The sequence below is a fragment of the Pleurodeles waltl genome, chromosome 4_1, assembly GCF_031143425.1.
Source record: "Pleurodeles waltl isolate 20211129_DDA chromosome 4_1, aPleWal1.hap1.20221129, whole genome shotgun sequence".
NCBI classification, from domain to species: Eukaryota; Metazoa; Chordata; class Amphibia; order Caudata; family Salamandridae; genus Pleurodeles; species Pleurodeles waltl.
Window position 1 is genome coordinate 177786994 of NC_090442.1, and position 15738 is coordinate 177802731.

Sequence of the window (15738 nt, forward strand, 5' to 3'; positions counted from 1 at the left end):
GTAACTTCACAATTCCTGGTTTGAGCATGGCTGATCCATTGCATCACTTCCTGTGCGGATACATCATGTTTTCAGCAGATGTGTCAATTTCCAGCCAATGCATGGATTTTACACAAGGCCTGACAAAGCATCATGCAGTAATTCAGATGCCTTGGTTGTGAAGCGCTGTTTCAGCTGATGCAATGGCTGTAAAAAATACGAATTAGGATAGCACGTCTTTATTTTTGGTGCAATGGTGCAAATCTGTGTTTTTCTGTGTATTGTGTTGTGCAATGCATGTAAACATTTACAGGGAGTGCTGTGTTGCCTGTGAATAGTTGAGGTGCCCTGCTTACTGTCTTTACATGTATGTAATGTGTGTTGAAAGTGTACGTATGTGAGAGTGCATGCATTACTGGGATCATACTACGCATAGGGTCCAATCCCTCTGTTAGCACAACTGCATACATTACAAGAGGCGCCCTGTGTGCCAAATAAGTATTGGCACCTGATTACATTGCTTAAGATCCCCCTGGGGATGCCACAAACTTGCACTGGCATGGGGTCAGCGCATCCGCATCTAAGACAGCGCAGCCGTCTGCCATCTGTGCCGTGTACCACAGTGCAGGCAGCAGGTTGTCGGGCAACTTGGGGAGGGGGTTACAGCTTGCCTTGTAGGCAAGGCTGTGGCTGGCTGGACCCAACAGGAAGGGGATGCCCGAATGGGGTCATATGCACCGATTCCCACCTCGAGGGGGATCTCATCAGGGGAGGCACTGCCAGTGCACCTCTGGAGATTGATTTTTCCTCTGGCCCCATATCTTACGCACAGAGTACAGTCCAAATCAGAGTGATTTTCATATTAGCATGTGGCACGTACCCCTTCACAAGATGGTGTACCTTTGTTGATGCCACTCCAGTAAAAGTATCCCTAAGCCACAGCTTTGTCATAAGTGTTGGCATGAGCACATGCAGCACCTTCAGGCATTTCCGGGGGACCCCGGGGGACCATAAAGTGTATGCAAAAGCCCATTGTGCATCTGCAGCACTTCTACTAAACAGCACCTGGAGTGAATAATGTGGCACTGAAAATACCATTTTCAATTTGGCTAGCATGTGAAGGTGCCCAGGATAGTCAAACTTTCATCATTTGGGGACACATGATTCTCAATCATGCTGATGGCGCAATGCTAGACCACCATGCATGCCTTGGCGTGACCTTTGAAATATTGAGGACAGCAAGGTAGCGTACATCACGTCATTACTACACTCTGCATCAAGGCCGTGTTGCTTGTGCGTAGCAGTGGGTGTTCATATGCAACACCTATGTAGTTTGACACTGTGACAGGTAATGAGACTCATATGGACATGACACAGTCCCAAACTCGTCAGACATCCCCAGTTGAGTCTGAACAAGGATGTATAAATTGATGTGACCTTGGCTCATCTGTTTCCATGTGTCCTGCATTCTGTTGCTCGTATTAGCTATGTAGGACTATTCCATGAATGGTGTATGTGCAGGAAAGTGTGGAGAGAACTCTAATGCAAGTTGACAGCAGATTGGATGGAGGTTTGGGCCTTTTTCCTCAGCCCCATGTTGGCATCTATTAGTTTACATGACTCATCCTGATTATCCATGGGGATGTCCAGCAATAATGAAACAATAAGTTCCCTGCAATACACCCATTACATAGAGTAACACCAGGGAGCCTCTTGGGGTGCCTTCATTTCCTCCATAGCTATGAGTCCAGGATGAGCCACATTGCTAGAATTTGCATGGCCTCATGGATATTCTTGAGAGGCTTGTGCCACCAGATGAGCCAAGAGTGGTGTGACACCAGCGTCACTGAACTGTGGTACGTAGACCAATATCTATATAACTTGCTATCCTAAGATGTTTTGTGGTTTCAGTATACCCACTCAGGGAGTGACAGGCGTGTGTTTCAGCCACTCTATGGTATAACTGGCATGCAGGGGACAAACTGGCTCTCTACATTTGCTATGTATGTGTGGTGGCATTGATGAACCATGTTGATATGTGCATACCAATGGTTATCAGAGAGCCTTCAGAAACACACACCATAGCATGTTGTCCTACACAAACAGCGACTATATGGCCTTGTTTTTTAGGATATATGTTGCACATGCAACGGCTCCTTGTCTTTACCCACAGGCTTGCTATATAATTGGTGGATCACAAGGCCAGCTAGTCTAGACACAACTAGTCAGGTGTAGTCCAATCATAAATATGTTTGCCATTAACACCCATCACAATATGTGTCTTTAATGTGTGATTACTTGAAGTTGGTTGATGGGTATTCATTCAGACATGATGCTCACTTGCAAATTTCCAGCCACATTCAAACACTATATCTTGGGATGCATCAATGCCTGACACCTTGGGTGGATGAACCTTGCTTTTTGTGATTTATGATAAACATATGTTTCATACTCAGATTCTTGGGGTTGTGTCTTCACATTCACACTAAGAATGTACTGAAGGGAGTGAAGCCATCGTTTGTATCTGAGTAAAACTCACCAACGTGGTAGGTTACATCACTGCTCTTTCCATTGGCATCTTGGCGTAGTGGGGCAAATGGGGGTATATTGTTACTAGGGAGACACACATGCACTAGCAAGTATAGAATTTAATATTTGTATGTGTGATATGAGATCTCCTAATGTATATGATATGTGTTTGTAGATTTGGATGTTGCAGAGGCTGATTGTAGGGGTTGGGCTGTGTTCCCATACACATATATGTAGATCACTTCACAGTCATCATACTGTGAGTAAACTCTACTATCCTCCACAACTATAAGGCCGTACTGATGGCTAGCTGTACATGAGACACACACAGTAATAGCTCACTATCTAAGTTAACACTTTGTGTTCATTGTGGTTGACAATGGAGGAATATTTGGTACAGGTTGTTGCCAACTACACTATTTTGGATGTTCCAGATGTTTTTCAATGCTGTTTGTCACACGTAGCTACATATGTTTTCTGTGTGGCAATTACTAGCAGATGTGATGTGAGTGTGTAGATGTTTACTGTGACTATAAAGTTAACTTGCTTACACACTAGTAGTGCTCATATATTTATTTTTATATGTGTACCCCATTTCATTTGGTCATAATTTTGTGACATTGTGAAAGTCACTCACGCACTGGTGAAAACATTTTTCACTATACGGTCCCTCAGCCATGTTGCTGTGTTGCTGCTACTGATGGGACATTTTGTAGTTGCTCCTCATCTACCTCATTCTCATCATCCGGCACTTCCTGCTCCTCATTGGCATCAGCCCATGTAGATTTGTCAGCACACAAATTTGTGCAATATGCAGCACATGGGTAGGATTTTGCATACCTTTTGCATACCTTTGATGACGAGTAGAGCAATCGTCCCCAGACATATCCAGAGTCCTGAAGAGGGACTCGAGGACTCAGAAAGTCCATTCTACTATGGACCGGGTCCTGCTTAGGGCATGATTAAAGGTCTGCTGGGCTTCCGTTTGGGGGTATTTATAATGAGTCATCACCCACAGCTGCAGATAGTATCCTTGGTCAGCCTCAAAGAAAGGAGTGGTAAAATGAGTAAATAGTAATGACAGGTGATGGCCCTACATTCATATACATTCTGTTATGTGTCCTGATTGACTGATACACTTTGCCAACAGTATGAGACGTGCTATGACATTGTTTGGCATACAAGTTGAATTGAAATTTGACTGACACTGTACTACACATACAGGTGTACTGTCCTCTGTGATACACTTAATATTTTACATACTTGTGAGTGCCAATTACATGAAGGTGGTGATTTGTCACCAGTAACGAGAGTCAATAAGCCATTGAGGAGACAAATCTCTCACACTCATCTATTTTCTCTGTTTATGACTACTATTGACATTTCTGGACTGATACATGTCAACATTTTCTACCTGTGGCTGGGGATGGGGATGTTTCGTACTTCATTCACACATATTTGGCAGTGAGAGTTGGAGTCACTGTTGTTCAGTAGTTACTGCCATGGGGAGGGTAGTGACTGGATGTCAATATGGGGCATGATAGTGTACACATGGCAGTGTACTATGTCCACTACGTAGACAGTACACAAGGGGTTTGAGATATGTGGGAGTCTTGTGATATACAATGCAACTGGTACACAAACCACACTACACTGCCACACTGCTTGGGGACAGTGTAGGACATATTTTCCACATGATTCAGTGTCCCGGGTTGGCTGCCTGCCCTGTTACACAATATGCAGCATTGCTCCAATACAGGAACATTATTCCCAAGGTGACTGCGTGGCTGCCTGTCCAGTGAGATGTACTTAGTGCATGAGACTTTACCCTGTTGCACATTCTGAAGCCTTGGAGGACTGATAGAGTGGTATGTGTGTCGTAAAATGGTGGGCACATTGGATGGGACTTGTGTATATAATGAAGAATGTCATTTTGCATGATGCACATGATCTTGACAGGTTACAATAGGACTGTATTTCTCAGTTTCACAGGTCTGGGATGGATGCATCACATTCCTCATGACCAATGGAGTTAACTGTGGACACACAGAAAACAGAAAGGGAGTCCCTTTCTTCACACCATTTCACATAGTTCAGCATTAGTGAGGATCTTTCAAACATCTGGATGCACGCACAGGGCCTCATTTGCCAGTTGTTGCCACAAGGTAGCACATGATGTCACTTGGCTGTGCTTCCCTGCATACAAAGGGAAGGGTGGGAATGTGCCAAATTACTGACATTCAGCACATCCATGGTTGTTCCGCATATGCACCATCAGTGACCATTGCCAACACACACATCCTTGCACCATGGTGCACGTGTGTCAGCATTTTGATCTCAAATAATTTGAGCTTTGAGGGACAGATTCCTGCGCCAAAAAACTAAGAAACTATGCAATTTTCTCATACTATGTGCCCTGCAGAATGCACACATAGAAAGTAGTAATGACGAGGAGATGTCGTTATTTCTCCTCATTACACCTCCCCTTGTGAGGCACACTAATTGCAAACAGTCCAAGGGCCCAGATCCTTGGATCTGTGACAATGTGTAAGATCATCGTTGTTGCATGGGAAAACCCACTACAAGGCCTATGGAACCCATCCTTGACGTAGGGTGAGGCAAAGCTTCACTTTGGTCTGGCTTGCCTTACTCCATATTTATGAGGCTATGCAAGGGCACGCAGGCAGACTTTGCATTGGCTCATATATATGAATTGGAGACCTGCTCCACCAGTGCGTAATGGACATTGATGCTCCAGCAATGCCATCTGCTTGTACATGTGGCCCACAGTGGAGTAAGCGGTCTCAACATATATGACTTGTTGGTTTGTGTTCCACATATGCCATGTAGTATGGTGCAAGTATGTAGGCCCACACCTGTTACGTATGCACTGTCTCCGTCACCAAACACAGAGATGGCTATTTTGTTATACATTATTTACTGTTAATAGGTGAGTCATGTACTTCAGATATACTTACCAACCAGTAGGCCATTCCCATATCTCCCATTCTGTAATCGCTCATTTATGACAGAATCATGAGCACTCCCTGTGCACTTTGCAAGGACATTGATGAAGAGGCCCTAATGGTCCATGATTGCCTGCACGTTCATGAATGTGTGTGCTTCTGATTGCGGTACAGGTGGGCTGTAGCTGCAGGAGGCATCAGTTGCACAAGGGTGCAGTCCATTGCCCCCAACACATGTGGAAATCCTGCAATGGCATTAAAGCCTTACTTGAATCCTGTTGTTTCTGCGGTGTGTTGGGAAAGATGAGGTACAGGGGGGTGATACTTATGATGGCATCCAGGATAGTTAGGAGGAATGCAGAGAAGGATGGCTGGGATACTCCTACCACTCTGGCTGCAGTGGGTTTGAATGTTCCAGATGCCAGCATGTGTAGGACAGCCAGTAGATTGTTCTGCGGAGGGATGTTCACGCACCGTGCAATGTTGTATGCCGCGATGGTGCAATCTGATGCAGGAGCTGGACAATTGACTCCTCCTGAATCTTTAATGGGCAATGACATCCTCCTCCCTGAGGCCAATGACGGTAATCCTCTGCTGATATGTCCCCTCCCTTCTCCTGTGCTGCCTCTGTTGTGCAGGTGGTGGTGATGGTGGTGAAGGTGGAAGTGGTGGTGGTAATGCTGGTGGTGGTTGTAGGAGGCTGGCCTGGCTTGTAGTGGGTACCAGAGGTACTTACACCTTGTGCCACGTCCAGTTATCCCTTATTAGTGTAGAAGAGGTGTTTCTAGCAGCTTAGGCTGATAGAAGGTAGCTATGGCAAAGCAGCTTAGGCTGAACTAGGAGACAGGTAAAGCTCCTACTATACCACTGGTGTCATATGCACAATATCATAAGAAAACACAATACACGGAAGTACTAAAAATAAAGGTACTTTATTTTTATGACAATATGCCAAAAGTATCTCAGTGAGTACCCTCAGTATGAGGATAAGATATATACACAAGATATATGTACACAAACCAAAATTATGCAGATAATAGCAAAAGGAAGTAATGCAAACAATGTAAAGTTACAGTAGATTGCAATAGGTGCACATTGGTATAGGGGCAACACAAACCATATACTCCAAAAGTGGAATGCGAACCACGAATGGACCCCAAACCTATGTGAGCTTGTAGAGGGTCGCTGGGACTGTAAGAAAACAGTGAGGGATAGAAAAATAACCCACCCCAAGACCCTACCACCCCCAGAGAGCACAGAAGTCGTGATAGGGGGGTTCTGCAGGAAGAACAAACACCAGAAATGCAACAACAGTGGATTTCCAGACCTGAGTACCTGTAAGACAAGGGGACCAAGTCCAATAGTCGCGACAGTGTCGAGAGTGGGCAGGAGCCCAGGAAATGCCAGCTGAGGGTGCAAGGAAGCTGCCACCTGTTGGAAGAAGCTTGGAGTTCTGCAAGAAAGAAGAGGACTAGGAACTTCCCCTTTTGAGGATGGATGTCCCACGTCACGATGAAGCTTGCAGAGGTATTCCCACGCAGAAAGACCACAAACAAGCCTTGCTAGCTGCAAGGGTTGCAGTTAGGGTTTTTGGGTGCTGCTGTGGCCCAGGAGGGACCAGGATGTCACCACTTGGAAGAGGAGACAGAGGGGGTGCCCAGCAACATAGGGAGCCCTCACAGAAGCAGGCAGCACCCGCAGAAGTGGCTGAACAGGCACTTACAAGAAAAGTGAACCAGAGTCCACCCGAAGTCACAAAAGGGAGTCCCACGACGCCGGAGATTAACTCAGAAGGTTGTGCACTGCAGGTTAGAGTGTCGGGGACCCAGGCATGGCTGTGCACGAAGGAAATCCTGGAAGAGTGCACAGGAGCTGGAGCAGCTGCAAATCACGCGGTACCCAGCAATGCAGTCTAGCATAGGGAGGCAAGGACTTACCTCCACCAAACTTGGACTGAAGAATCACTGGACTGTGGGAGTCACTTGGACAGAGTTGCTGAGTTCCAGGGACCACGCTCTTCGTACTGAGAGGGGACCCAGAGGACCGGTGATGCAGTCTTTTGTTACCTGCGGTTTCAGGGGGAAGATTCCGTCGACCCACGGGAGATTTCTTCAGAGCTCCTGGTGCAGAGAGGAGGCAGGCTACCCCCAGAGCATGCACCACCTGGAAACAGTCGAGGAAGCCGGCAGGATGAAGCGATACAAGGTTGCTAGTAGTCGTCTTGCTACTTTGTTGTGGTTTTGCAGGCGTCCTGAGCAGTCAGCTGTCGATCCTTTGGTAGAAGGTGAAGAGGGAGATGCAGAGGAACTCTGGTGAGCTCTTGCATTCGTTATCTGGTGAGATCCCCAAAGCAGAGACCCTAAATAGGCAGAAAAGGAGGTTTGGCTACCTAGGAAGGAGGATTGGCTACCAAGAGAGGTAAGAGCCTATCAGAAGGAGCCTCTGATGTCACCTGCTGGAACTGGCCACTCAGAGCAGTCCAGTGTGCCACAGACACCTCTGTTTCCAAGATGGCAGAGGTCTGAGACACACTGGAGGAGCTCTGGGCACCTCCCCTGGGAGGTCAGGGGAGTGGTCACTCCCCTTTCCTTTGTCCAGTTTCGCGCCAGTGCAGGGCTGGGGGATCCCTAAACCGGCGTAGACTGGCTTATGCAGAGATAGGCACCCATCTGTGCCCATCAAAGCATTTCCAGAGGCTGGGGGAGGCTACTCCTCCCCAGCCTTCACACCTATTTCAAAAGGGAGAGGGTGTTACACCCAGAGGAAATCCTTTGTTCTGCCTTCCTGGGCCAGGGCTGCCTGGACCCCAGAAGGGCAGAAACCTGTCTGAGGGGTTGGCAGCAGCAGCAGCTGCAGTGGAGATCCCGGAAAGGCAGTTTGGCAGTACCCGGGTTCTGTGCTAGAGACCCGGGAGATCATGGAATTGTCCCCCCAATGCCAGAATGGCATTGGGGGGACAATTCCATGATCTTAGACATGTTACATGGCCATGTTCGGAGTTACCATTGTGACGCTGTACATAGGTAGTGACCTATGTACAGTGCACGCGTGTAATGGTGTCCCCGCAATCACAAAGTCAGGGGAATTTGCCCTGAACGATGTGGGGGAACCTTGGCTAGTGCCAGGGTGCCCACACACTAAGGGGGTGATTCTGACCCCGGCGGTTCAGTACCGCCGGGGCCAGGGTCGGCGGGAGCACCGCCAACAGGCTGGCGGTGCCCCGCAGGGCATTCTGACCGCGGCGGTTTGGCCGCGGTCAGAAAGGGAAAACCGGCGGTCTCCCGCCGGTTTTCCGCTGCCCTGGGAATCCCCCATGGCGGCGCAGCTTGCTGCGCCGCCATGGGGGATTCTGACACCCCCTACCGCCATCCTGTTCCTGGCGGTTCGCCCGCCAGGAACAGGATGGCGGTAGGGGGTGCCGCGGGGCCCCTGGGGGCCCCTGCCGTGCCCATGCCAATGGCATGGGCACGGCAGGGGCCCCCGTAAGAGGGCCCCACTGGGTATTTCAGTGTCTGCCTAGCAGACACTGAAATACGCGACGGGTGCAAACTGCACCCGTCGCACATGCCCACTCCGCCGGCTCCATTCGGAGCCGGCTTCCTCGTGGGGAGGGGTTTCCCGCTGGGCTGGCTGGCGGCCTTCTGGCGGTCGCCCGCCAGCCCAGCGGGAAAGCCAGAATGGCCTCCGCGGTCTTTCGACCGCGGAGCGGCCATATGGCGGTTCCCTCCAGGCGGGCAGCGCCCGCCGCCCGCCGGGGTCAAAATGACCCCCTAAGTAACTTTGCACCCAACCTTCACCAGGTGAAGGTTAGACATATAGGTGACTTATAAGTTACTTAAGTGCAGTGGTAAATGGCTGTGAAATAACGTGGACGTTATTTCACTCAGGCTGCACTGGCAGGCCTGTGTAACAATTGTCAGAGCTCCCTATGGGTGGCAAAAGAAATGCTGCAGCCCATAGGGATCTCCTGGAACCCCAATACCCTGGGTACCTCAGTACCATATACTAGGGAATTATATGGGTGTACCAGTATGCCAATGTGAATTGGTAAATTTAGTCACTAGCCTGTTAGTGACAAATTTGGAAAGCAGAGAGAGCATAACCACTGAGGTTCTGGTTAGCAGAGCCTCAGTGAGACAGTTAGGCATCACACAGGGAACACATACTGCCTGACAGGGTCTCAGTGACACATAGACTAAAACAACATATATACAGTGAAATATGGGGGTAACATGCCAGGCAAGATGGTACTTTCCTACATTGGTGGTCTTCTTGGGGCTCCAAGTTGCAGTAGGAATGTGTCCATTGTATCCTAGAGCTCTCCAGAGTGATTTGGGTATGTTCTTCTTATGGGCCATGTGCAAATGCATCATTGTTATGCCTGGTATGACAATGCATTAATATTTTTATGCTATTGAGACTCAGCTCGTCTTTTGCCAAAGAAGTGTCATTTTGAGATTTCCTTGTCAATACGTCTGCATCAGTTCTGTGTAGTTTTTAAAGAGGAAAAGACTACCTTGCATGTCATTGTCGTTATCTGACACAGCCGGATCTGGTGCTAGTAAAAAATGACGCAGGAGTGAGAAAAGTGACGCTAGAGGCCTCTAGCGCCACTTTGTAAATATGAAGCTCTGAATGCACTGCCGATGCATCAAAAGAAATGACGCAGATGCGGCACAAGCTCCTTGTAAATAGGCCTCCATATTTCTTCCAGCCTTTCCTTCCTGATTCAAAGGTAGCCTCATAGCACCAACAGGGTCACCTCCTCACTCAGAAAGTTATTACAATGAACAAAATGGGCTAATTAGTTAACATAACCTTATCACCTGGGCTTAATTGCTTTCATTTGTTTCTTGCTATTGTGTCATTCAAAGTGAAACACAGGGAGTATTGAAATGTCATGCATAGACACACTGTAAGTACAGAAATATCACACATAAGCAAACTGAAAACTTGGCAGTTGTGCAAAAAAGTGCACAAAATGAATATTCACCATCATGCACACATGCACACATATTTCTCAGATTAGCAGATGAGCACATGACAGGGGAAAAGAAGGCTGAGAATAAAGGGAAATTTATGTAAGTCTTTACACAGTTTCACATTGGGAGTAATTACATTAGGGTTAAATTTACATTGCATCCTTCCAAGTGTTTACAGTTATGCTTATTACCTCACATATTACATCACTCATGACATGTTAAATTACATAACTGACGACATTACTGATGACATCTCAAATTACATCATTGTCTGTGCTCCTTATTACCCTCAAAACTTACCACTCGGGACCTTCCCGCACCCCTCTTGTGGTCAGGGTGTGCTCATCCTGCCCCCTTATATATATTTTTTAATTCATTTTCAGTATGCAGTGACCCGAGTGCGTAATCGCTGCCACAACATATTGTACAGGTTCTGGGCAGTCAATCAGGATTAATTAGTCCCCTTTAAAGTGACTAATCAAAGTATACCTGGGCACCAGTATATACCTTAATGACCCCCCACGAGCACCTTTTAAAACACAAATTCCTGAAAACAGCTGAATGGATTTACACCAAATGACAAAAAATATACTTTGAGTAAAGTTCTAACTTTCTGCCAAATTTAGTATAATTCAGTTCAGCCGTGTTTTCCTTTATAGCTTCAGAAAGTTTCCTATGGGAATTAATTTGGTAAATGGAACACCCCTTTTTTACTTGGCCCCTGCTTGATGAATTACACAAAACTTTCTAGTAAGGAGCTGAAATTAATACACTTTTTGTAGGAATATGTTGTAAAGATTTGTCAAATAGCACCAAACATATTAGCGAAACAACAAACGCTCTTCCTATGAAAACTCTGACCTAAGCATAACTATGGTGGTGACTGCCACTGTGCAATATGTACATATACACACATACATACTTATACATTCATATGTCATATGTAAGTGGCACTCTGTGCCGCCAAGCATCACGGCATGCAATTAGACCGTTGTTGGCATAAGTGCTACAATACTAAGTGCAAAAAAGGATGGAAAGCCTTGCTTTAAACCTATCAACACTCTATTCTATCTTCACAGACATCTGATTTTCGCTTGCATAATTGAAACGTTCTTCAGTTCCCACTGAGCTAAATTTTCTAGTGTAAAAAGTGTTCTTCAACCTGATGCCTCTTAAATTTTGATTTCAGTGTTGCTGAAGCTGTGCAATGATCTTGCTTCTTTTTCAATAAAATCTTTGCTGTCCATGCATCTGTTACCCAGGAAATTCCAGTTGAAACCTTACCATTCATTAATCTTGCTTCTAAATTCACAATTAATTCCACCAATTTTTCTGACCTCACCAATCAAAATGTTTCTAACCTTCTTCATCCCATGAAATGAGGTTCAATGCTAGACCCATGTCCACCTCACATCTCAGAGACACTCTGGGGAATATTTATATTTTTTCACGCAAAAATGTGCGAACGCAGTTTTGCGTGAAAAAGTATACCGCTGGCTAGCACCATTCCAAGACACCAGCCGGGCATCATATTTATGGAATGACTTTAGCCGGTGGTAAGGCCCAGCTAGCATCATAAAAATAGGACTCTAGCCAGGTGGGGGAGGCCTAGGGGGAACAGGAGGTTGTGCTTTAAAGGATGACGCTAGTATGACCAGAGGCATAAAAATGCCTCTAACCACACTAGAGTCGTTTTTTGATGTAAAACCCCCATGAACATAATGAAGATAGTCTCCCCTATGGCATTTTAAAAATAAATAAACAATACTTACCTGTACTTACCTTACTTACCTGGTGTGTGGTCCCCCCATCCTCTGGTGTCCCTCTGGTGTGGGTGTCCCTGTGGCTACGGAAGGGCACCTGGGCAAGGCCATTGGCCCAATGCCATGTAGGGGGGGCCCAAGTTAGGCCCCTCATGGCACTTAAAAAAAAAAAACTATATTTACCTGTACTTACCTTACTTACCTGGGATGGGGTCTCCCATCCTCTGGTGTCCCTCTGGTGTGGGTGGGGGTGTCCCTGGGATTAGGAAGGGGCACCTGTGGGCACATTCCATGGTCTTTGACCATGGAATTTGGCTCACAGATCCCCTAACGCCTGCCCTGACCCAGGCGTTAAATAATGGCGCTAAGCAAGCTTAGCGCCATTATTTAAAGCTCCCTCCCCTGTGCTTGATTTTAGCACTGGGATAAATATGGCTGTAAGGCCATATCTTCATTTTTTTACACAGGAACGCCTAGCTTGCATCTCATTGACTCAAGGTAGTTTCCTGCTAACAAAAAATTACTTTAAATCCAAAACTTTGACGCTAGACGGGTCTAGTGCCAAAGTATAAATTTGGAGTTCGGTTTGCTCCGAATTAACGTTAAAAAAAAAGACGCAAATTCAATGTAAAGCAAGTAGAAATCTGGGCCTCTGTACCCTATCCTAAGAGACAAGGGAGTAGCCAGAAAAGTAAATACCACCCACTTGAACCATAACACCAATCAAACCAAGCTTAAAAACCAAGTAAACCTGTTGCTCTTACCTGTTCATCTTCTTTCCATCCATCTGTGAGAAAGTCATCCTTTTAGCCCTGTTCACCCCATTTTGTTCTGACAGATACTGGTGGTAATTGACTCTGACTATGCCCTGGGTCCTGCTAACCAGGCCCAGGGCCAGTGCTCTAACTTAAAAGTTATATGGTAATAGTTATAATTACACTTGGCAATGACAGGCCTCTAGTCCCTAGTATATAATAAGGCATGGGGGATTCAAACTAGCTATAAGTCTCCAGTATATTATAGGGCAGGGAGGTTTAGAGGCCCAGTAGATTCCTGCACTGGAATGTGCACTGCTGTGTTGCCTGCTGTAAATTTTAAAGACAGCCCTGCTTTGCAGACTGTCTTTAAAAGTGAAATATATGCAAATTTTACTTTGGAATTAAAGGTACTTCCAATGTGATAATCCACCTTAGGTTTACATTTGTCACCCCTAAGGTCTCCCCATGGTGCCTCAGGGGTGGGGTACCATGTAACTATAAGCAGGGGCATTATTAAGAATATTTATATGCCCAGGTGGGGGCAAAACATTGGACATTTTTTATTAAAGTATAACTATTGCTAGGAAGGACCTAGAAATGTCATTCAAGAACTCAAAAGATTGGTCATGATAAATCTAACAATTCGCCACTGTTGAATTTATCATAACTATTGCAGAAAATAAGTTATACGACTTTCTTTTCTGTGAGCCAAAATGCAACCTTATAGCAGCCTCTCCTGATTGGTCAGCCTTAACAGGCTTAGCCAGGCTGCTTTGATGAGCCATACGTGGCCTGCGTAGAGCGCAGGTTATCTGGTTGGGGGAGCTCTGCAGCTGCAGAGCACAGGCCAGAAAGGGGTCTGGGTAAATCAAACTGGGCTTCAAAAAGAACAGGACAGTAAGGGATGCTAGCCAGGCCGAACCCCTCTTCCTGTACCCCACAACCAGATGGCAGACCAAGGAATGAAACTTGCAGATGGTCTGGAGGGGGGTGTTAATGTAAATGAGCCACACCAGTAGGTCTGTTTAGCCAGGTTTTACTAATCTGGAAAGGATTCCTCCATCTTGGATTTTTAAAGTGTAGTGCTTTGTCGGACAAGAATATACCACACATTTGAGGAAGCTGTCATATTTTGGGGTGGCACACTGCATTTCGTTGGACAGTGGTGCCCTCCTGCTTGTCCCCCCAGACCATTGAATAAAACTGTGAGGGCTGCATAGCAATTCACATCTGCTCCCTGAAACTGCAAGCAGAAGGACTGCCCTGCTGGAACCCTGGTCTACATGCCAAAGAACTGATCTCTGAAGGACTACTCCTGCTAGCCACTAGGAACTACATCCAGAGGACTTTGTCTTGTTTCCTAAAGGATTACGGAGTGGACTCCCTGAAAGCAACAGGTTAACAGAGCTTCCCTGCACCATCTCCATCAAGAGAGTGTGGAGTGTGTCCAGTGGACTTATGAGGATTTGTCAGATGCATTGTAGGAATTATAGTCCAACCTTCCAACGACCATCTCAGAGGGTCTAGACCCTTGGATTTGTGATTTTGATACTTTGAACCCTCATGAGGCACTTCAGGAAGAAATTCCAGGAGTTTTGAGAAGTTTGGAGCAACTTTTGGAAAAAGCTCCATAAGTAGGCCGACCCAAAATCAAGACCTAGCCAACTACCTTCAACCACGACCTGGCCTGAATTTCAGGTTTGTTGTGCTGAAAGCTCTGGAGCTCTCGACTTCCAGGATTTTACCGGGGTCTCGCGGAAAAGCAATCCAACAATGTTGCATAATAGTTGACTTGCTGGTGAGGACCGCACGACGTTTGGAGAAAATCCTCAAGAAAACAACTAAATCCGAAGGTACAATTTTGACTGAGGTCTCTAGCTGCAGGGCTGCATCACGGTTGGCCTCAAATTGTGACTTGACCACAGTCTAGTGTGACAAGATGTCCCCGGTTGGCGTTATTGGGTTTTAAGCACTAGAAAGCATATTCTTTTATTTAATCTTTAAAAATTCATATCCTCAGTTCCCTATATTGGATTTTTGTTGTTTTGGTGTCATTTTAAAGATAAAAATTACTTCCTGTTTTTATTTTATTGTTTGTTGTTTTTTTTATTTACTGTTTTGGTATACTTAAATGTTTTATATACTTGTCTCCTAAGTTAAGACTGCCTGCTTGCAGACGGTTACCAAGAATTGAGCCAAGGCCAATGTATTGAGACCTTGACTGGACCTTATATTGGGGTGGTGGCCAAATTACTAATAGTAGGTGCATGTTTACCCCTACTAATAATCTATCCTCCAACACCACCTTTCTCCTTTCTACTTAGTTATCCATTCATTTGTCCATTCTTTCTCCTTTCCACTCACCCATTACATCATTTTGTTCTTTCATATATACATACATTCATTCGCACAATTACAATCAATATGTCCATGTGCCCATACTTTCATCCATTCTTAATTCTTCCATTCATTCACTCCTTTACCTATCAATCCTTTCAGTCTTCCATCTATCCTTTCACCAATCCATCCATTTATTCTCTCACCTTTCCTTGCTAGTGTTCACCTTTTCTTCCTTATTCCTTTCACATTGTCTTTCATCCATCCTTCCTTTCTCCTCCTGTTCGTTCGTATATCCATCTTTTGTCTCTCAAATTTACCTTTTCTTTCCATTCTCTTTTGCTTACTTTTTATATTTGTCTCTTACACTTTAAATGTCCCTATTGTCATAATTTCCTCATTTCTCTTTTTCTGCTTCCTTTGC